This window comes from Taudactylus pleione, unplaced genomic scaffold, assembly GCF_031769625.1.
Source record: "Taudactylus pleione unplaced genomic scaffold, aTauple2 ptg000218l, whole genome shotgun sequence".
Taxonomy (NCBI): Eukaryota; Metazoa; Chordata; class Amphibia; order Anura; family Myobatrachidae; genus Taudactylus; species Taudactylus pleione.
The window spans coordinates 3,699,194-3,723,749 of NW_028284620.1; the positions used below are offsets into that span (position 1 = coordinate 3,699,194).

At 43.6% G+C, this 24,556-nt stretch overlaps 1 protein-coding gene across 2 annotated transcripts in view; it reads right to left on the reverse strand.

Moving 5' to 3' along the window:
- The window catches only part of SGCZ (sarcoglycan zeta), a 1,038,602-nt gene that overhangs the window by 27,511 nt on the left and 986,535 nt on the right, over nucleotides 1-24,556 (reverse strand). The window lies entirely within an intron of this gene.

Below are 24,556 nucleotides of genomic sequence, written 5' to 3' on the forward strand. Positions count from 1 at the left end.
ATTGGCCTATCTTATTAAAGGCCCACACACTAAGACTTGGGTGAACGCCATAAAAAACTCTAATACCATCCTTACCACTCCAACTGATATCTGCGTTGAGTTTGCAAATTTTTACAAATCACTATACACCAGGGGTCCAGATGACATTAGCGAGGGACAATCCTTCTTGAGGGAGGCCCATCTTCCTAAATTATCTCAGGAAGAAAGAGAATCCCTGGACGATCCCATCACAGAAAAAGTGGTGATTGACACTATTAAATCTCTCCCAAATAACAAAAGCCCTGGCCCCGATGGCTTTGGAGCAGAGTTTTATAAGATGCTTCGAGAAGAACTAACCCCAACATTGACAAAACTCTATAATCACATTCTCACTACTAAAGAGACTCCTCTTAGATTCAATGAAGCTACAATTGTTGTGTTAGCGAAACCTGGCAAAGACCCAACTCTGGTGGGCTCCTATCGCCCCATTTCCCTGTTGAATCAGGATTTTAAAATCCTTACTAAATTGATGGCAAATCACCTACAGACATATCTACCCCAACAAATTTCCCCTGCGCAGCTTGGTTTTGTTAAGAATAGGCAATCGGTACAAGGCATACGAGCCGCTATTGCCGCAATAACATATACTCATATGCACAAAGCTATGGATAACATACTCGTTAATTTAGATGCAGAAAAAGCATTCGATAAAATAGCATGGTCCCATCTTGATAGAGTATTGCACCATCAATCCTTTGGTGTAGCCTTCTGTAATTTAATAAAAACCCTCTACGATACACCCACTGCCCAAATAGTGGTAAATAACGTGACCTCTCCTTCATTTCAACTTGAGAGGGGCACTAGACAGGGGTGCCCTCTCTTGCCCCTTCTCTTTAACCTGGCCTTGGAACCCTTTATTCGGTATATTATACAGTTGCCTGGATTTACTGGCATTAAAATTGGCAAACGAGAGATACGTGTTACAGCATTTGCAGACGACTTCCTCATATTTACGTCCAACCCCAGACAATCCATCCCCCTTTTAATTGGGGCCATAGATCGGTTCTCCTCATTTGCAGACTTTTCCATCAATTTTGAAAAATCAGAAGCTTTGGCCATATTTAGACAGGTGGAGAGGGGATGGAGTAATACATTTCCTTTTCAGTGGGCAAACAACCACCTTACTTATTTAGGGGTGGCACTTCCATCTCATCTAGCCCATTTACATACCCTAAATATTGATCCAATTATTCGCAAAATAAAAACCGAACTCAGCCTGTGGCAAAATCTACCTATTAACTTGTTAGGATGCTGTAATTTATTTAAAATGGCTTGTTTCCCAAAACTGCTGTATATCCTGCAGATGACTCCTCTTCTACTTACAAAATCAGATCTATCTTTACTCAACGCCACTGTCTCAAAATTTATCTGGAATAATAAAAGGCCTACAATTAGCCAAAAGAAACTGTCTCAAACCGTACCAAGGGGGGCAGTAAACTTACCGAATATTAGACAGTATAATTTAGCCTGTCTTCTACGCTTCGCTATAGATTGGATCACTGAAAACAATATATACACAGAGAGGTTGAGTTGGAGTCTCAGTTATGCGCTCCTCTATCTCTTAGTTATTTGCTACATATGCGGATGTCGAGATTGCAGTCACTTAATTTTAATAACCCTCTCCTCATATCTACTATCCAGGCATGGCAATCCGCTAGAAAACTACTCAAACTCCAACAATTCCACTCCCTAGCACTACCGTTTATTGGTAATCTAGACTTTCAGAAAGGTGAGATATCATTGCCCTTTTCCGCCTGGCGCTCTTCTGGAATCTTAAATTTATGAACACTCTTAAACGACTCACACCTCCCCCTCACCTTCAATGAAGCCATGGAAAAATATGGACTTAGACCCCAACACAAATTCTATTATTACCAAGCTATCCATTATCTACGTTCTATCCTCCAATTGGATGAACAGGATTATGTAAACCCCCTAGACTCTCTCACGTACATCACTACATATTCCATCTCAACAATATATACACGTATACGCACAGAAATAGATCCAGAAACCACATTTTTGGAATTGGGTAAATGGTCCTCCCAGATTCCCTCTATGTCCCCAAATCTAATTTTGGAGACTTTTCAAACTAACTTAAAGCTCATTCCTGCCAGCTCCTACCAAGAGATGGCATATAAACTACTACATAGGGCATATTTGTCACCCAAAAAACCCCATTTGATGGGTATATCGGACGAGTCGAGATGCACCAAATGCTCAACTACAGATGCAGATATCATGCATTGCCTCTGGGAATGCCGACACATAAGAACATTTTGGAGTGAGTTACAACATTATGGGTCTGAGGTGCTAGGCATACCTTTTAGATGTACTGCGTCATGGGCTCTATTTGGCTATCTAGCAGACCAACCCGAGATTCCCAACTCTGATAAAAAACTTATAGTAATTTTATCCGCAGTGGGTCGGAAGGCCATACTAAAACAATGGATTCATAACACACCGCCAACTGTTTGTATGGCCACTTCTAGACTACTCTTTTGGTTTAATATGGATTGGCTGGAGGCATCTTTAGATTAGGAAACTCTAACCCCTGCGCTTTTTCAATGCTGGGGCAAATATATTCAAACATTACCCTCTTCAACTAAACTGGCAATACAACGGTGCTTTCAATTCACTTCATGGTACTCTTACCAGTTATTAGATAACCAAACTCCTATCACCACTTAAATTGTTTGTTCCTCTATATCACAGCCGGGCATCTGTATTCTCCCCCCTCTCTCTCTCTATATCTGTCATATTACTTTTTTCTTTTTCTCTCTCTTTCTCTTTTTATCTCATGGATGGATCGACGACCTTGGGTGTAGATGAGCACAGGTTAAGGTTGAAATTGTTACATTTACATTTTTATTTATTTGTTTTATTTTTATTTATTTTTTTATTATTTCAATATTATCCAATAGAGATAATTATACATTTCTAAATCTCTATATTATAGTAACGATTAGTTAAATATATAAAAGTTTAAAAAATATTGGTAAATTTATATACACTGATTGTGAAAGACCTCTAGATTATATGTTCCTTCTTTTTGAACTTACTCTATATTGACAAGCTGTGTTTGTTATGAGGTCTGCAATGCCTTACTTCCTTTTTCTGTATTTTCATTTTAATATACCTTAATTAAAATATGTTGGAAAAAAAAAAAGAATGTGACAGGCAGAGGTATAGTGTGTAGCAATGGTGCCCGGAGCATGTGTGTGCTTCCGCCCCCTCCCCCAGTGTGCCCGATAGAGGGCATGTCCAGCATGTAGGGACAAATTAAGGAGAAATGAAAATAAGCAATAGGGGCAGTAGTGCCCACAATTCATATTTTGCCACAGTAGTGCCCCTTATTCACATTACAACACACAGCAGTCCTTCAATTCACATTACGCCACAGTAGTGACCAGTGGCGGCTCCAAGGGTGGGGCTGCAGTGCAGTCCAAAGTTCAAATAAAGTAGCCACACTAAGTGCCACCCCAAATACTGCCTAATATCGCCAGCCAGGATGTCACTGGCAGTGGGTGTGGCCCCACCTCTGGAGCCACCACTGGTAGTAACCCTTATTCATGTTATAACACACAATAGAGCCCCTTATCCACATTATGCTACACAATAATGCCCACAATGCAGGTTATGCCACACAGTACTGCCTCTTATTCATGTTATGCTACTGTGGTGACACTTATTCACATTATGCCACATCAGTGTCCCTTATTCCCATTATGCCACACATTAACAATTCACATTATGCAACAGTAGTGCCCATAATTCACATTATGCCAAAGTACTTTCCCTTATTCACATTATGCCACACAGTAATGCCTCTTATTCATGTTAAACACAGTAGTGTCTCTTATACACATGCCATAGTAGTGCCCTTTATAGACCTTGTGCCACAGTAGTGGCCCTTATACACAAGCCACAGTAGGTCTCCTTATTGGCATGTGGTGTCAGAGCACACATCACCAGACTCACTGCTAAGGCTCCTCCCAGTCACAGGCACCACAACCCTGACTCTCAGCAGCAGCACCCGACTAAGGCCTCCCCTCAGCAGCAGGGACACAGCCATGTTTTCTCCTACTGAGTGACTGACTATCAATTCGTGCTATCCAGGCTGGCTGACATCAGGGCCATGGTGGAAAGTGGGACCCAGCTTAGTGGAGGCAAATCTCTCCATCTCACATAACTCTTCCCTCCGCACACAGACCCTCACACACAAACACAGCTTTTCCCCCTCACTCAGCTCTCTTGCCCTCAAACACACACAGCACTCCCCCATCACTCAGATCTCCCCCTCACTCATATCCCCCACTCACTCAGATTCCCCATGCACATCTCCCACCCCACACTGTCGCAGGGCACAGGAGATCAGCCATCCGACAGGCGGATAACCTGCTGAGCCTGAAGCACATAAAGAGATCAGTGCCTCCATGGTGTGGGCATGGTGTGGGCGGAGCCACAAGCGCCACTCTGCCCACAACATGCCCCTGCTGCATGTGCCTAAAGCACGAGCTCCACCAGGATCACCCTCTCTACGCCTCTGGTGACAGGTAACACTAAGCACTCATTTAAGAATTTAATATTGAAGTGATTTTGAAAATGATGAGCTATCTATCATAATTACATTTATAATTCAGCAGTATTAAATTGCAAATGCAGTAAAAAATACATTCTCCATACAGCAGCCTAGCATGTGCTGATGGTATAGATGTTAATGACTTGTTGTTGCTTATAACCTAATACGTAAATAACAAGTTCCAGACCATGTTCTTGTATACTGTAGGTTCAATTAGAATCATAGCAACAAAACTGCTTGCACTGGGAAAAAGTGTGCAGTTCTGTGGGTACTGACGTGTGCACTTTCTCTGTTTTTAATGTACCGTATAGTTTTGCATTTAAACATGTTATTAAGGGTCATTTTACATATGTTTCCAACTTTTACAAAATCCTTTTTTTCCACTAGCACATTCATTTTTATCCCCAAAAAATGCTTTTACAGCAATAGTCAAAAATATTTAAGAACAGCCGTTTAAAATCACTGGTGAATACATAATGCATAATTAAACTTAGTATAGGAAGCAATGCTTATTAAGCAAAGACAGACCCAAGCCACCATGCTGCTAAGGCATTTTAAAGCTTAGCACTAAATAACTAAATACGACCTGGGTTATAACAATTACAATCTTTTTTCAGGTTTTGATTAGTAATGTGAAAAAATACAATTTCTTATAAAATTATTTTGTTTTTTAATTGTTAAAGAGAGACACAGAATGGTTCATTTCTCTCTGACATGCCACTATAACTAAAATAATGATGCTCGGAAGCAAAGATATCCCTGAGGACCACAGACAACCTAAATGTAGGGCAATGTTATTATCATTTTCCCTGAAGAGTGAAACAGAACCTTAGAACAAAATACAGCAGATTTACTCTTCATTAACAAGAATGTAAAAAGTAAGGGAAATATACTGAAGCATGGAAGGAAAACACCAAACATATTCAGGTAAATGAAATAGGAAAACGATATTATTGTCCTATTCGTGTAAGTAATGCAAAACACAAATAAACCAGTCAATAATGAAGTCAACTAAAGTTATGTTACAGAATGGTGCATGGTAAGGTTTGCTGAGGTAAGGTATTTAAGGTATGACTGGCAAAGGAAAAAAACAATTCACACAGAAGTACTGAAGGAAGAGTAACCATACAGTTATACGGTATAACAATGTATCAATATAGTAAGATCTATCAGGCTTTAAAATGAAAGAAGAGGCTCAGTTATTGTTGATGTACTGTTGTGATGATCAGCTGCAGTACACACGGTGGTGCATAGGACAGTAACTAAACATGTGCACACAGCTAGACAACATGTATCTGTGGGAGCATATGGGCACAATTAGTATTTGGGTACTACTAAACCAAAAACAAACATGTGGGCACTGATCTGTAAAAAGCATTTCTGGTACAGTTCACAATAATGTGTTATACTGCTGGGCACAGCGTTATTATGGGCACGGCTGGGCACAATAAGCTCTGATCACTGCTGAGTACAATGAGGTCACAATGTTATGTAGTCATTGCTGGGCATAGCCTACAAGCACGATTATAAAAGGGGCAAAATATCGGAGTACACTATTTACAACACTTTTTTAAGCTCAAGGGTTTGACTTCACAGTAAATATCTCTGGAGTGTTGATGGTAACCCAGTACCACTATTACTGTAACATATGTAGTATACTGTATCTAACTGCTGGGGAAGGATATCTGCAGACTATCACAATTACCCTTTATGTGGGATGTAGTCAAAAGGCTGACAATCACATGCCTGCCCCTCACCATCTCCAGTTCAGCCTCTGCTGGCAAAAGAAGACAAAAATCAACTATGCAGACGTACGCATACACATTATTGGTGCACGTGCACAGTATGGGAATACTTCTTAATGAGCCTCTGTATTTGTAAGTTTTAAATTCGCAGAATTTACAGTCTTTCAAAAGTGCTGGAGTGATGATGGGTGATTTATTTTCTCTGTATTGTGGTTGGGTTAATAAAGGGAAGACTTAAGGCCAAATCCAGCTGGCAAACATTTGAAAATGACAATGCCAAATGCAGAGCGAGGTCACTATTTCATGGGATATCTAAGAAACTGTTTCTAATCTTTACCCCTGTATTATACAGCAAGAAATAGAATAAAGTGGGACAAGGACAGACAGAGGGGTCTTATTCTGCTGGGAAAAGAACCATTAAGTTGGAAAATATAATTTGAATATACAGTATTTTCAGGTTAGTGCTATAAAATAATGTAAAGAGCAGTGTCATTATCAGTAGTTTTCGGTTGTCTATAAAATTAGAGATGTGCGGTTCGGTTCTCCAGAAATCAAAATCCACCCTAATTTTGTGAATCCAGACAGATCCAAGTCTCGGCTCTAATCTCCTGAGGTGATCCGGATAAGTAACGGTTCTGATTTTCCTGAGGTTCGGAATTTGGATTTTATATCAGAATTTTCAGGTTTTGGATTGCAAAAATGACATGATTTTAGCTGTTTTTAAAAACTTTTTATAATTTAAAAAAAAAATCGAAATCCAAAACCAAAATACCAGAGTAAAGGGCCCCAAATATCTGCGACGGATCATCGTGATGTAGTGATCCTGCAACCCGGCATCGCAGGATCGCTGAATCCAACATGTTGGATTGTAGGATTTCACATATATGTACGTGATTGGCACATCGGTGAAATTTAATATGTAGAATTTCACCGAATCTGCAACAGATAGAGAAACATCGATAGCTGTCGGTCGGCATTTCCGACCGGTGGATCGGCGATTCCGATCCCATCGCTACATCGCGATGATCTGTCGCAGATGTATGGGGACCTTGATATGCATCTTTGCAAATTAAACAAGCCCTATCCGTTTGCTTGGTTTGATCATCATCAATGAACACTTGCATCAGCCCTGTCCCTAGTGCAAAAAATATGCCTGAAAACAAGTGTATTTATGCTTCTGACCCACTCTGTATAGCCTGCAATTCCGTTGTTGCTCTAACTGAGCATTATCTATATGAGAATGCCCCATTAAAGCCCAGTTGTGTACCTTCGGTTGCAAGTGTAGATGCAACTGAAATGCCTACTATATTGCATTGTCTGTACTTGTACTTGTATCCTTGGTTCCTGGAGTTTGCATAGTGTGATGACACGCATTTCTGCATCAAACAAGTGCTAGTTCTCAATCCCAGAACATACCAGAGAAAACCGAGTAAATTTACATAGTGGGTGGAGAGGGCATCATGCCCTTTTCCCTGTATCCCAGCAGATTTACTTTTTCAACCTGTTAGTTTATAGCCATTTAACACATATGTCTGGTTCACCAAAATGATCAGGATATTTATTTGGACCCTAAAATTTTATATTTGATACATGTTATGATGACTGAAAAAATGTCCACCATATATACGTTAGTTGAATGAACAATCATAAATGTATTTAAGCATGTCTTTCATAAACATTTGGGACCAAAGAAAGTATGCATAGCTACCCCCATACACCTAGTACATTGGGTGGGGTTGGGCATGGATTGCCGGCAACTGGGTTGTCGCTGGTCAGAATACCGACAGTGCCTAAGCCTAACCTCCCTCTCCCTGCACCCTAAACCTAACCCTCCCTACCTGGTGCCTCAGCCTAACTCCCCCCTACCTGCACCCTAAACCTAACCGTCCCTCCCAGATGCCTAACCCTAACCCTCCCCCTAATTCCTAACCCTAACCCCGCACCCTAACCCTCCCCTAACTGCCGATACTTACCTTCGGGATGCTGGCGATCGGGATACTGGTGCCGGGATCTCGACAACGTTGGGATTTCAGCACCAGTATTCAGACCGTCAGCATGCCGGGGTGCAGACTACATCCCTATTGGGTGGTGGCACATTAAGTGGCAGCTTTATGCTAAGCTGGCAGCCTCATGCTAAGGGTCATATCTCACAACAGGTATGATACAGGTTTGTGTCTTAATAAAATAAACTGATAACTACTATGCATAGTAGTAATTAGTTTAGAGCACAGGTTCTCAAATTCGGTACTCAGGACCCCAAACAGTGCATGTTTTGCAGGTCTCCTCACATAATTACTAGTGAAATAATTAGCTACACCTGTGGATCTTTTAAAATGTGTCAGTGAGAAATGAAAACACCTGTGTACATGCTGGGTGACCTGGAAAAAGTGAACTGTGTGGGGTCCTGAGGACCGAGTTTGAGAACCACTGGTTTAGAGAGAACTTCCCCAAAATTCAGGAGTCTCCTGAAAATTCCAGCATAGTTGTCAACTCTCCTGGAATTTTCAGACGACTTCTGAATTTTGGGGAAGTTCTCTCCCAGCTCCCTGGAGAGTAAGCAACTCTCCAATGAAGTGGGCAGTGGTGTGATGAAATGATTCACAGTGAATTGGGCCATTATGGCCCTGAGAATTAATGTTGCAAATCTTGTTGCAACATCAGGTGGGGGTTTGCTGGACACAATCACATGATTCACTGTGACATACAGTGTTGACCTTTCTGGACCTCCTGAAGGTCTCCTTGAAAAAGAAGAATTACAGTATTACTCCATAATGAATTCAGGGCCCGATTCAGACCCACTCGCTAGGCTGCATTCGCACAAAGCCTGCCGATGTTTGCAATGTGCGCATGCCTATGCATCGCAGTGCGCAAACTAGTCCATGCAATCAGAAAGCGTTCGCTTGCTATGCATAGCCACCTCATTAGAATGAATGACAGGACAAGCCGTTTGTGGGTGGCGACAGGGGATGGTCGATGGAAATGGGGTGTGGTGTTGCAAACGCAGGCATGCCTGAGCATATTAACGCCATTTTAGAGGCGTGCATAATTAAGACGCAGCATCATAGTACATGTCACATGGTTGAATTTCACAGTGAAGCATTCGCAGTGCTTGCGGTAGGGTATGGTCAGCCACAAGTGCTGCGTACACTTCCAATGGTACTCAATGTTACCGATTGTTGCATACACTTCCTGGAGATGACGTGTATAAGTGGGTGTCTTAAGACAAGCTGGTGGGCATCTAAATACACACTGCGATTGCACGCCAAGACATAGTGGGCGTGCTAATGCCTTGCCGTGCGATCGCGGGATTTGCATACTTTGGCGAGCGGGTCTGAAGAGGGCCCTCAGTGCTTTAACATTGATTGAGGGGAAAGGGCATGATTCATTATGGATCACAACTGCAACAGCGTACGCAGTTGGCCAATTGTTGCATACCGCATGTGCATTGCTGTGCGTGTGCGCGAAGGCTACTTGCTCCCATTCACGGTTACAGGACTTTCTTCGGGCGGCACCCACTCTATGGAATGCCTTACCATGCTCCAATCCTTCAAACGTTCCCTATCCTTCAAGCGTTCCCTGAAAACTCACCTCTTCAGGCAAGCTTATCAGATTCCAGAACTGGCCACATAACCTTCATAGCCTCCATGTCTAATTACATCCCCTTTCACAGTCCACACATAACCTCACACATTGTCTTTCTTTCACATCATCCTGACATTTGGCCGACATTCCTGTGTGACTGGATCATGCAGCCCACCAAGAAACTCTGCAGTCTGGCTCGACCAAATTGCAATATATAGCACCTATCCTTGTGTATCAATGTCTATTTCTCTATAGATTGTAAGCTTGCGAGCAGGGCCTTCCTACCTATATATCTGTCTGTTATTACCCAGTTTTGTTCTATTATTGTTTCCAATTGTAAAGCGCAACGGAATATGCTGCACTATATAAGAAACTGTTAATAAATAAATAAATAATACATACTGTGCACTGCGATTGCACTGCGATTAAGCAGAGCACGGTAAGCCATCACAGAGTGAGTGACAGGTAGTCAGGGTTTTGGGGTGGTGATGGGGGAGTGGTTGGAGAAACGCAGGTGTGCCTGTCCGTTTGAACGCCATTACATAGCTGTGCCTGAATTAGCCACTGCGACAGCATATGCAGCTTGAGTACTTACTGCGTGCAACAAGGTCAGCAATTTCTAAGTGAGTTCAGTGCTGCTATAATTGTGCGTGAGGGGCCAATGGTGCTCGATGATTCCGATGTATACGCAGGACTGCAAGGTATTACGGACGTGAGAATGCGGTAGTGGGAAGCAGTAAGTGTCTCTATCATGACTGTGCGATAGCATTGCGATTCATTAGCATATTTTCATAGCAGACCTGCTTGCGATTACGGAGCTGTGATCGCAATAGCGATCCGTAATGAATCAGTCTCAAAGTACTGAATTGTTTTATTCTCTATGACAAGTACTGTACTTATATTTGGTTTGAATGTAATACAGTCATACAGTTTTCCATTTACAGTCAGCTTTAAAATATAACCAAACAAGATGTTAACATATGATAATGATAATACCAAACTATAACGAACCTTACTGATGATTTGGCCGATCCCTATAGATTTGGGTGTGATTGACATAAAACTCCAAAGTTTGTGATTCTTTGAAATTCTGAAATTCAGGCTTAATTTTCAAATAATTATCTGACCTTTTCTGTTTATTGATAAACAAATCTGTTAACAATCTGAAAGCGACTTTATGTTCCATGTTATTACTTTAATCCTAAATATTGAGGAGAAAAAATCCTGAATCCTTTCAAGAAATTAATCCAGTGCTTGAACTAGATTGACATATCTATTCTGACCTTCATGAATAATACATTAAAAAACATTTTGTCCTTCACAGTAATAGAAGTGCTTTCCTTCTTTTTTTTTTTTTTTGACAGACAATGTGAAATATATTGTTGATGTTATATATAGTCTAACTCTAGGGTAATATTTACTGAACAATATTACATTATATACAAGACAATCTTATGGTAGTTTAAATAAATAGGGTAATGCAGCCCATCATGTCATGGAGAAAATGTGCCGTGTTATAATGCATTAACTCTATCCACCTGCAAACATTGTGAAGCCTTATCAGCATCGGAGGCCGTATTGCCCCCGATGATTAAGTATTGGTCTCGCTGCAAGGGCTACTTAAGTATCCAACTTGCAGTGGGGGAAACATGACACCGGAGCAATTCATCATTGCGGTGCGGGTACAGCTGCTCCGAAAAGTAGCTGCTCCCCTCGTATAGAAGTTAGAAGTAGCTGCGTTACTTACCTGCTCCCCGTCATCCCGGCTACGCATGCGTGACCCGAGGTCATGTATGCGCAAAGCCACTGGGGAGGTAGTGAGGAGGAGGGATCTGCTCGGATCCCTCTTTGCATCCCCAGAACTCCTTCCCATAGGAAGGAGCGGGGATCTGAGAACAAATGTCATCTGAAGATGGCGCTTGTTCTCGGAAGAAAACTATGAAACTTTCAGTTTTCGGAATTGCCGAATATTAGGTGGTCCATTTGGGACTCCTGATGATGAATGGCCCGGTAACTAAAATATGCAGAAACTAGCGTTTCCGCATGGTTACCGGGCGATTTATCGATGACGAATAGGCCCTTGTGTCTTTTATCGATATTCAAAAATGTATCACTTAGCTTTTGTGAAAATATACATCGACAATTGTTGTATGTGTTTTGATCCATGGCAGTGAATAATATTGGTGGCAACTCCCGGCCGTTTTAGGCGACTGGGACGCTGCATTATGCCTTGATTCCAGTTCCAGCTGTTGCAGGCAGCTGGATCGCTGGGCCTGATTCAGAGCCGCTCGTAAGCGGCCGCTCGCTCGCTCCGAGCGATGTTCGCACAACTGCGCATGCGTATGGGTTGTAATACGCATGCGCGAACCAGTCATTGCGGTCGGAAATTGTGTGCTCGCAAAATAGCGAATGCCTGCTAATTTGAGTGACAGAATAAGGCGTTTGTGGGTGGTAACAGGGGAAGATGCTTGAAAACGGGGAGTGGAGATCCGAAAGCAGGCGTGCCAAAAGGTAAAAACGGGCGTTTTAAGGGTGTGCATAATTAACAAAGCAGCATCATCGACCACGTCACTTGGTTGTTTCGTAGCCTGAACTGGTCGCATGATTGCGGTAGGAAAATCCAACCACAAACACTGCGAGCAGTTCAGATGCCTTTCGATGTACTCGATTAATCAAATAAATAGCGGAGATGACGTAGGATGCGAGCGGCCAGGGGGCGTCTTTACAAAATAGCGAGTGCATATTTCGTTCGCTCGCTCAGACATAGAGGCGTCAACAGACCGCAAAGAGCGAGCGCTCAATTTAAATAGCCGGTCCCTGTTTCTAAACGAGCGAGCGCATATAGCATCCGACTCTGAATCAGGCCCTCTGTCTATGTCTGTGCAGCTCGTAGCTGCATTTCTTTCTGTCAGTCTGTGTACAGCTCACAGCTGCAAATCATTCAGTCGTTAGGGAGGCTCTCTGCAGGGATTGCTTGGTCCCTGCTTCTGTTAAGTTAAAGCCATCCCTACACTTCCTGCTGGTGATATTGCCTGACTTCCGGAGTATGTGTGTACCTTGTGCTCAGAAGACTGTTTTAAGCTGGTCCGACCTTGTTTTGCAGTTCCTGCAATCTACTCGTTGTTACCTGTATCCTGAACCAGCTTTTCTAGCCTGAGGTTGCCCTGGTCTCATCTGCTGTGATTTCTCCTGTATCTGCAGCCTTCCTGTTCACTGTCTGCAGCATAGGCCGCAACACCACCCACGGACCTGTCGATCCAGCCTGCAGTCAAAGCCACATTAGCATCCGTCTGCCTGTCAAGCCTCAGCATATGGAATAGCTGCACTTCAGACCTTAGTCTGCAACGTCAGCCAGTAGCCCAGCCACACTATTGTGCCTTGTTCTGCTGTTCCACATTTCGCGCCACATGGCGCATCACCATCCACAGACCTGTCGCTCCAGCCTGCGGGCAAAGCCATATCAGCATCCGCATGCCTGTCAAACCTCAGCCAGTGGAATAACCGCACTACAGACCTTAGTCTCCTACATCAGCCAGTGGCTCTGCCACACTATTGTGCCTTGTTCTGTTGTTCCACAGTTCATGAACCAGTTGCTCCAGCCTGCGGTCTAAGCCGCATCATTAACCACCTTCCTGGCATATATCAGCCGCGGCATAGCTGCATCATAGTTCTTGGTCCAGTCATCCTACAACCTGCGGCCTGGTCATTCCAGACCCCGAACCAGTTACTCCATAGCCTGCTGCTAAGCCACACCAAATTTCATTCTCAGTTGTGTCATAGCCTGAAACCATGCAGTACCACAGTCCCGGTGGTTCCTGCTCCATACCTAGCAACTATTCACCTGGTGTTTAGCCGCTTCATGCCTGGTGACCCAGTCACATGCCTGGTGACCCTAGACGCAACTGAAACAATTAACACTTGCCGCTGCTAGTGTACCTTTTCCAGTGTCCCTGTGTGAGTTACATTCTGCCTGCAGGTTCACTCCAGTTAGTTCCTGCAGTGAATGGACTGCCACTTATCAGCCTTACTGTGTCTCCAGCCAGCAGTCCTGCTGTCTCTCGTCAGTTATGAAAGCCTCTACTGTTGGAGGTGTAAATCTAGGCGGCCACCTAAGTACTGGGGTGAATATCTATCACTAAGGGAACAGCCGGTGGCTGTTATTGGTGGAAGATCCTTTTCCAGTCTCTGAAGGTCTTACACAACTGTACAGGAACCGTAACAGTATGCATTGCAATTTGTAATAAAGAATGCTTTCATTTTAAATTTTGAATAATTATGCAGAGCTCTCTCCACCAGAAACTTTCACTAGAAGTTCCCAACAGACCCAGGGGTTACCACCTTTTTATTTTCAGATTTCTGGACAGGGGGGCAAGGGCAAAACCACAGTAGGGTAACATTTTTTTGGCTCTACACCAGTGGAAACAGCATATGTATCTTACAATCAATTAGATATCCCTATATGCAATCAGATGCCCCCAGAAGCCCTTTATATGCAATCAGACTCCCCCACAAGTCTTTTATATGACATCAGACTGCTTACCATTCCCCTTTATATGCCATCTGCTCCACATTTCAGTTTAGATTTCTCCATCATACCCCTATACATTTCATCAGAGCCCCCACATGAGACTTCATATGCAGAGCTCCCGCATGCCCTATTATATGCCTTTTAGATCTGAGCCACCTCATGATTCATGCATCTATATAAAATCATAAAATCCTGATAATAGCCCCAATGATTGTATATAAAATCGTGACACACTGCCATCTATAATGGGGCACAATTCAGTATTATGGTGCTTATGCAATGTCTCATATGTATGAAGGTACTACTATTATTTAGATTTTATGAACCATTATTTTTTAAACATATATGATTATCCATTGAATACATTTTGTCTAGCTTGAACCCTTTTACCTTGGAGTATTCTTCTTTTTCATCTGCACTTATTTGATTATCTGTTTTCAGTGCTGGTTTAAAAATTTTTACAATTTACATTTTGTGAAACATTAGGAGGTCTCCCTGCAAAGTGGTAGCCATTTTGTCTTCCTTCCCCCTATCCATCATCCACAGCCTCATGCAACAAGGACTGAGCCTATTGGGGTCAGCAGAACTTCATCACACCACACTTGCCTTGTCACCAGTGTACACAAACTGGTGGCAAAGGTAAAATCGAATCCAGTCAATCCTAAGACGATTGTGACCAGCAGGACTACTGCAGAGGTGCTGTGCAATTAACACTGTTACTGCAATCAGCAGCTAGTACAAGACTGCAGTCAGCCAGTTATGCAGTCATGGCCAGAAGAAAAGTCAGAGCACGGGGCAGTCCCTGGTATATATTAGATTACTGGACACTACCTGTCCATGATTTCTAATCCTCTGAATGACAGACAAATAGTAAAGTTTCTGGACTAATTCCAAATTGGTGGCAACTTTACCCCTAAGTCTTTATTCGGTCCTTACTGTAGTGCATTCATTACTCTTTAATCAGCACCTACTGTACATAAGCATACACATGCAATGTATGTAGGCTGTCTAGCATTGCTCAGTGGCTTTGAATCAAAGGTGGAGGGTGGAGAAAGGCCATGCGGGGCCGACATAAGGTGGAATCAAGGAGGCTTATCACAGGCTTTTGGAGGCATGGCTCGGATGGGCATAGGCAGAACTACAGAATTCCAGATACCACCCATCTGGGATGAGCAAATCTCCAGACTCCAGACGGACCTTTCGATTCCCGGACTGGCTGTAGGAATTCCACTAACTGGGTATCAGCTGAAAGCTCTGGCATCTCTTATTCGGGATGTAGTCAAATTGCCGGTGGACGGGATGCCGGCTGACGAAATACCAACACCGGAATTCCGATGCCAATATCCCAAAGGACATCAGGATACCAAACGTCCAGATACTCGTAAGTATTAGCTTTAGCTGCAGGGGGCAGGGTTGGGTTTAGGCACCCCCAGGGGGATTTATGGTTTGGCACCCCCCAGGGAGGGTTAGAATTAGGCAATGGGAGGGGGGTTAGGTACCACTGGTGGGAGATTAGGGTTAGGCACCCCCCAAGACGGTTAGGTTTCGGGTGCAGAAAGGGGGGGTTAGTGTTAGGCACCCCCGGGGGGGAGGTTACAGTTAAGACACCCCCCTAGGGAGATTAGCGTTAGGCACCACTAAGGGAGGGTTAGGGGGGAGAAGCAAGGGTTAGGGTACTTACCTGCCCTAGTCGGGATCTTCAGTGATCAGGCTTCCAGCGTCGGTATTTTAACCGGCGGCTATTCAGCCACCAGCATCTCATACCCATCCCCTCTTATTCAACTGTCCAAACATATGGCATGTTTTGTTAAAACCACAAAATCTATCATTGGCTTTTGCCCCGGCTACAGTATTTTGACACCATTAAGAAAAAGTGTATAGGAAGCAGATCACACACAACATTTTTAATTACTGTAACTAAGATGTTGGGTGGTTGTCCTAATTTGCCACTATAAATTGGCAGCTTATTAGAGTCATTTTAGTTATATTTTAGATATACTACTGTTACAGGAAACCATATGATTCTTCTTAGTATTTCTATAAGAAACTTTACGGAATATAGGCATATTTAGAAATGATCCTTATAGTAATAGTACAAGATGAGCCTATCACATAATGCGTGTTGGGCTTTATCAATGTAATTGTAATGTGGTATGATGTATAATGTGTCCATGCGTGATTTTGTGTAAGTTGCCATCTATCCTCCTATGCATTACTTATCCGAGCTGCATTGTAAAACGCAGCATCGCATAATCTGTGTACCACCGGCCAGCTGCGGTGACCCTTGGGGTCCCGCAGCCGGCCGCCGCAGTTTAGAGGAAGAGGCCAAGAAATCTCCATCAGCCCACGGAGATCCTGGCTTCTTCCCTACCCCGCAACGGCGGTGACACACCTCCGTTTCGGGAAACGGAGGGCATCAACGCCCCCTCACCGCCCCCAAATGGCAGCAGTCTGTCAATCACTGACAGTCTGCTACCAGTTTACATGTGGGCGCTCAGATCTGTTCTGCACATGCGTGGAACGGGTCTGGCACCTGCGCAGATTTCTGAACATCGGGAATCAGCGTTCAGCAATGCACTGGCTGATTTAGGCCTTTAGACTGCGTGCGTAATCACTACTGCATTTGCAGTTGCGTTTCTTAATGAATCAGGCCCATAATTTGTTTCAGTGGTTGAAGTCACACATCTGCAGTGTAGATTCTGAGTTCTCAGTAGTTTGGGAAATTGTCCCTTGTCCCAGGTTTATACCAGAGGGGGAATATGTACTGTATGGTGTATATAATTTGGTGTATATGGTTTGGGAGGTGTGAAGTATTCTTGAGAAAATGGAATGAGAAAACTGAGAAATCTCTTAAACCTTTTCCTTTAAATGGTACCTTTAACAAAACATATTTTATTATTTTATAGAACTATGGGCCTGATTTTGGGAATAGAGTAAGATAAAGCAAGTAACTGAGTACCTGGACAATGCTGCAATGCAATTTAGATGTCAGTTTGAACACACTCCTCCCAAATTTAAATCTCTCTGCACATTTTAAATCTGCCCCACCTGCAATGCAGCATGGTGTTACCAAGGTGTACAATTACTTACTCTATCTTAAGCCGCATACACACTAGACGATGTATGTATGCGGCGATATCGTCATCGGCGGGCCCGGTGGGGGTGCCGGCATAAGCAAGTGTACACACACTTGCCGATGCCGGAGAGTGACGGACAACGACGGGTTCGGGGGGCGTAAGGGAGCAGGGCCATGCTGCATTAAGCAGCATGGCATCGATCACGATATCCCCAGATTGGGCTACTTGTACAGCCGACTGGGGATATCGTAAACAACCAGCGGGATCACGCATTGTTGGTCACTTTCCACATACACACTGGCCGATATTGTGAATGATTGAACAATATTGTTATCATTCAATATATCGGCAAGGGTGTAACTCTAATCCCAAATCTGAATCAGAGAGGCAAAGATCAAATAAAATGTTATGTGGACTGAAAATATGCAAAATTTGGATGCTACTGAAACAGCTGTCAGACTATCACCATTTGTTTAACAGATAAATACAGTATGAGCATTTGGCAGATTTGCATGTGACAGTTATCAGTATATCCAGTTGTGTTTAAAACTGACCAGCCTGTAGCACATGCTGCAACTCATGATGAAGATAATTATGACTTATTAACTACAGTATATGCTATTAAAAGACAACTGAAATGTGTACCCTTATACGGAGGTAAATAAAATTACTTTTAAGTTCAGAAGAGGAGACTGACATTAAACTAGATGATAAAATGCAGGCAGAATCCCTAAACTGTGGAAGAAGGAAAGTGCACATGTGCTGTATGCATACTGAGATATTGTCCCTAAATGACTATAATAAGCTATTTGATTTACACCTATTTAAAGTGTAAAAGAGATTCCCCTTCTCAGAGAATGGGAGCAAGGATGAGAGGATATGGGATGCTCAAAAAATGTAAATTCAGTAGAAGTGTAAAGTTATCGGCATGAATCCCCTTAGGATAAAATCAGGACCTACTGTACAGTTGATACAGAACAATGATGCCATACAGACATGTCATGGCCATCATAGGCAAACGCAGGGGGGTTTCTGTCTGCCTGGAAACCCCCCTCCCCAGCCCACACCATGACCAGAATAGAAATTGTAATATAATAGATTGTTACTAGTGCTGCATGTTCTTCTCAGTATCACAAATGAAATAATTAGCACCACCTGTGGATCTTTTAACATGTATCAGCCAGTAATAAATAACCTGTGCACCAACTAGAAGATCTGGAAAACATGCACTGTTAGAGATGCACTGCAATAAAGCCCAATATGTACATATATGTCCAGGGTAGTGCTAGCTTCTTCTGCTGCTCCTCCAGGCTCCCGGACTTGCTCCAATAGTCTGGAATGGTGCCCACATCTAAAATAAATACATTCAGCTCAGGCAGGATGGCCTACTGGCGCATCTAATGGCTTACTGTAATCACTGGTCCTGTATATGCTGGAATTATTACACACAATACACTTTGTATGAAACCTATTAAAGCTGGTTAAGTACTAACTCTGCCCTCTTCGTTGACAGGCACACTCACTCTAAAAGTAAGCATTTGGACACCCCCCTCTGGAAATCCTGCGTTTGCCACTGGCCATAACTACAGTAGAATTAGACATCAAAGCAATGGTGTGTCCTAGCTCACAAATAAACATCAAGTTTAATAAAATATCTGGTGGTCATAAAACTCAAATACCAGCCTACCACTAAAGATGTATTACAAATTTACAATGAATCCTTTTTTCTTTCCCTACTCCCCATAATAGGATATTATTGAGAAAGTAGAATGGTAGAAGACATTAAATGATAAATATGATAAGCCATCTGTATACTGTACATGGTAAGTTTAATGCCTTTTACATTCAGTTAAAAGACAGACTTACAGCCACTATTGATTAGCCGGGAGTGTTTCCTTTAACTCAGCCATCTCATAAAACAGTGAAGATTCTTTAATGAAGTTGAGAAATTAAGATGCATAGATGCCATGACAGACAGAAATATGAAGATCCTACTGGTCACATTTTTTTTTATGGACTGCGTCCAATGTCAGAAACTGTGTTAATCTAACCATGCCCACATGGAAAGCTAAACTTATTACTTAACAAGTGGTGAGGTGAGATACCATGAGGAAAAAGTACTTAACATACAGTTTTTAGGAGAGCATTGCTAAGCGGCCATAAAGAGTGGATGCTCACTGTGAGAGTTCTGGATCCAACTGCACTTAAACATCTGAAATCCTCTTTCTTTTGCAACTCTAATCCAAGCCAGAATCCTCCTAATCTGCTTTTCATACTTTTTTTGGCACTCATCTCCTGTCAGGGGTTGGTTTTCTTGTGGACCAGGGGTGGATACAGGATGCTTATTGGAACCCTACTAACACTGCTTGCAAATAACTAACATCTTTCTGCATTTATATCTTCTAAAGCTGAAGAACTACTAAGTGGTATGCTTTTTGGAATTTTACTAACACCACCTGCAAATGACTAACAGCTTTCTGCATTAACAAAATAAGAGCTTTTGACATCATAGCCCAGAGCCAGCCCTAACTAGTTTGATGACCTAGGCAATAGTTTGGGGGGTGTCCCTAGCACCATCACTAGTTCCGCCTCTGACCCAGCAACCCTCTCCGAGCACAGCACCCATCAACAAGTAGTACAGATCACAGCAGCAGCCAGCAGCATTCATCATCCCTCACCCATTGCAATCCTCATCCACAGAGCTGTAACTAGACATTTTAGTGCCCTGTGCCAGCAAGTGCATTGGCGCCCCCACCCCCCTGTTTGTCTCCCTGCAGACAAGCCCAGGCTACCAGACTCCGCAAAGGTCCATGGGAGGAGGAGCTGCTGTGGCTGTGTATGCCCAGCAGCCTTCCTCCAGTGGCAATTTTTGTTGCTGGCCACTGTCTCTGCTCCCCAGTCCCACTGCTGCCGGCTGTATGAGCTGCCACCCAATCAGAGCTGAGCTAAGTGCTCAGATCGCATTAGGACAGCAAGAGCAAAGGTGCGTCCTCGTGTCCCAGTCCCATCATTGCCCGCTGTCAAGCTAGGTTGGCCCTAGGCTTGGAATGCATGCCCCTAGGCATTTGCCTAATATGTCTATGCCTTGGGCCGGCTCTTTCGTAGCCTCTACAAATAACATTGCCTCCTTCCCGCTTTTTCGAAAAGTATTGAGATTCTTTTTCCTACTCCGAACTACAGCTGAAGGTCATTTTAACTAAATCTGATTTGTGTTATCAAAAAGGAATTCTGGACTGTCTCTCTCTCTCTCTCTCTCTCTCTCTCTCTCTCTCTCTGGCCCTGCTTCAGAGGCGGTCGTAAGCGCCGCTTGGTAGTACGCCTAACGATCAAGAATCAGTAATAAAAACAATAATCGCACGGCCGGGTGATTGCAACCAAAGTGACGCCCATACATGAACAAAGCACCTCCTCTAGCTAAAAAGTGATAGCAGCTAGCTAGTCGTTATCAGTCGTTGTCAGTCGCTGTATGTTAATTTTCTTCTGCTGGTTGCGGCCGCTTGTGTTGTTTGCAAATTACATCAAAAATTAACAAAACAACGCATAGAATAAGCCATTCCCCATGAAATTTATTTATTCTTATTATTCTCTAATGCAAACGCAACAGAATCAATTACAAGCCAATTAGCAGTGTTAATAGCTACAACAAACAATTATTTGCTGCTTGCATTGTGTGGCACAAAATAGAAACATCAATCATAACATCAGTTACATTCCATAGTATCGATTGTACTCTGGTGCTTGAGAGAGCACATACTGTACCCAACCTCAAGCTGTATGATCAGCCAGGCCTCTAACCTGCTCGCAGAGTGACGTTTTACTACTTCCGGCCTTCTATGTCGGTCGTAGCAGGAAATTTATGTACGCCCCTAAAACGCCCTCAAAACGATGAGGAACGCCTGCATTTTTAGACCACCACCCCCATCAACACCCACAAACAGCCTTTCATGTCAATCAACTCCCGGAAGCCACTTCCTGCTCGTAAGCCGTACGATCGACAGCATTTTGGATCGCAAGGTCTCGTACGCACATGCGCACAACTAATCGCACGCATGCATGGTTTGGAAACATCGGATGCATCGTACGACCGAGCGGCCGCTTACGACCGACTCTGAATGAGGTCCTCAGTCTCTATATATACATTTTTCAAGTTGAGCAGCTATAAAGTGGTATATGGAGTTAAGATATCAAATTCATATATGCACCTTGGATTGCTGTCTAAGCAGCGCTGAATTGTGATTGTTGTTTTAAAAAAATTGTGAATCTGTAGTATAGCTAAAATGCTGTAATTACCGGCCGATTTATAATTACTATTTTTATTACCTTGTTTATTTTTACTGTGTTTTATTTAAAAATTAGATTAAACTTTCTTATCCAAGAGCACTGTCTATATCTATTCTATACCTGTCTGTTTTCTGCATAGGATTGAGCATATCCCTAATAGCAACTTTTAAATAAAAATACTATAAATTAAAACTACAGCTTTCCCATAAGGGTTTAATTTCCATAGGGGTAAAATAAAGTGCTAAGTCTTTTTTTCTTTGTGCTATTATTAGTTGACATCTACCTAAAGTTGTTAATGCCACTGGATATTACTTGTGCAGCATAGATAATGTCCCTTATCAACATTGCTTGGAAGCTAAGTGTACATATCATTAATAATGGGGACTAGAAGGTTTGTTCACACAATAGGAACATCACACTTCCCAGCCTAACTGGAAAACATTGGCCCTCATTCAGAGCCGTACACTCTGAGCAGAGCGCACGTTCTGAATGAGGGCCGCCCTCCATAAAAATGGAGCGTCCTCCTGGACGCTCGTATAGCTGTGGGTCACCACCCACAGCCTATACGAGCGTGCAGTTTGATGGCCGCGATGGTCGTGACCATCGCGACCATCGAAACTGCGAGCCGGAGCCTGCGGTTGAGGTTTCCAACCGCAAGCCCCGGAGTGATTTTGGCTCTATCAGAGCCAAAATCACTCCCACTGACATCACTAGTGATGTCAGTGGGCCGGCTTCTGATGGGAGGCGTTCCCGTGGGAACGCCCCCGTCAGGGAGGCACGCCCCCGGCACGCCCACCAAAGGGGGCGTGCTGTCAATCAACATCGACAGCACGCCCCCTTTGATCAGACACAAAGAGCGAAGGAAAGTCCTTCGCTCGTCGCGTCTGGCGCATGCGCACGACGGAGCTACCTCCGTCGTGCGCATGCTCAGTGCAGACCATCGACCCACTTGCGAGCGGACAGGCGCTTGCGAGTGGGTCTGAATCAGGGCCATTGTGTCCAGGTGCTGAAAATGTCACCTTGTTCTACCGAGAATTCAGAACGACCACTCCACAGCAATGGTTCAGAACTTTTGGTTACAGTATGTGAGAAAATGTTGAAATAAGGGCCTGATTCAGAGCCGGACGCTATTTGCGCTCGCTCGTTCAGAAAAAGGGGCCAGATATTTAAATAGAGCGCTCGCTCTTTGCGGTCTGTTGACGCCTCTATGTCTGAGCGAGCGAACGAAACATGCTCTCGCTTTTTTAAAAAACGCCCCCCTGGCCGCTCGCATCCTACGTCATCTCCGCTATTTATTTGATTAATCGAGTACATCGAAAGGCCTATGAACTGCTCGCAGTGCTTGTGGTAGCATTTTCCTACCGCAATCATGCGAGCAGTTCAGGCTAAAAGACAACCAAGTGATGTGGTCGATGACGCTGCTTTGTTAATTATGCACACCCTTAAAACGCCCGTTTTGACTGTTTTGCACGCCTGCGTTCGGATCTCCACTCCCCGTTTTCAAGCACCTTCCCCTGTTACCACTCACAAATGCCTCATTCTGTCACTCAAATTAGCAGGCATTCGCTATTTTGAGAGCACACAATTTCCGACCGCAATGACTGGTTCGCGCATGCGTATTACAACCCATACACATGCGCAGTTGTGCGAACAATGCTCGGAGCGAACGAGCGGCCTCTTACGAGCAGCTCTGAATCAGGCCCTAAGATAATAGTTGTCTAGATGGAAGCCATTTACAACTGTGTCCCTCCTTCTGCATGTTCTGTTGGAGGTACTATACAAATATGGGGCACAAAGACCACTGTTATGAGCTATCCAGTCTATATATGAGCACAGGGATTGATTCAGACCCCCTCACTAATTCAATGACGCATGCAGCCGTCTGCAGTGAAAGTATGCCAATCCGGCAATCGCTAGCAAAACATTAGTACGCCCACTAATTTTTGCCGTGCGATCACTGTAAGAAACTAGACTCCCACCAGCGTGAAATAAGATGCCCACTTTTCATTTGTTACATCCGTCTATATAGGAAGTTCACTTAATAATCGGTAACATCGCCTGACATCGAAGCCATACACACCACTTGTGGTTGAGCTCACTCTGCCGCAGTGCCTCTGTGTGTAATGACACCTTCTGCTACGTAAGCTGATGATGTGTCTTAATTGTGCACACCCATGAAACGGTGTTCAGACGCACAGACATGCCTGCATTCACTTGACCACCCCTCCCCCCCTGTCACCACACACAAATGGCACTTCCTGACACTCATGGTTGCGTGGAGTCTGAGTACAGACTGCAATCGCTTCACGTTCGCAGTAACTGGTTCACGCGTGCACAGAACAAAAACATCGGCGGCTAGTGAGCGAACGGAGCCTTGCGACCGGGTCTGATTTGGGCCCAAAGTTACAGTTGGGTCAACGTAGTACAAGTTGAGTTTGCATAAGTTAGGTGTTGGCCTCCCTCAGGAGAGTTTTGCCTCCACTCCTGTTTTTCATGGATAGGATATGAAGGTTTAGTCATGACTGAATTGGTTCCCAGTATGGCATGCTAGAAGTTACATTTATGCTACTTGTAGGCAATGGTGCCCTTTTTGCATCATCGAACTGTGAACTGCAGCTCACTCTAGACTGATTTGAGTAACATACTACAGATAATGAAGCAGAAGGGAACCATATTGCTCACCGGCGAGGGAGTAAGTATCTTGGGATCTTGTTCATGAGTT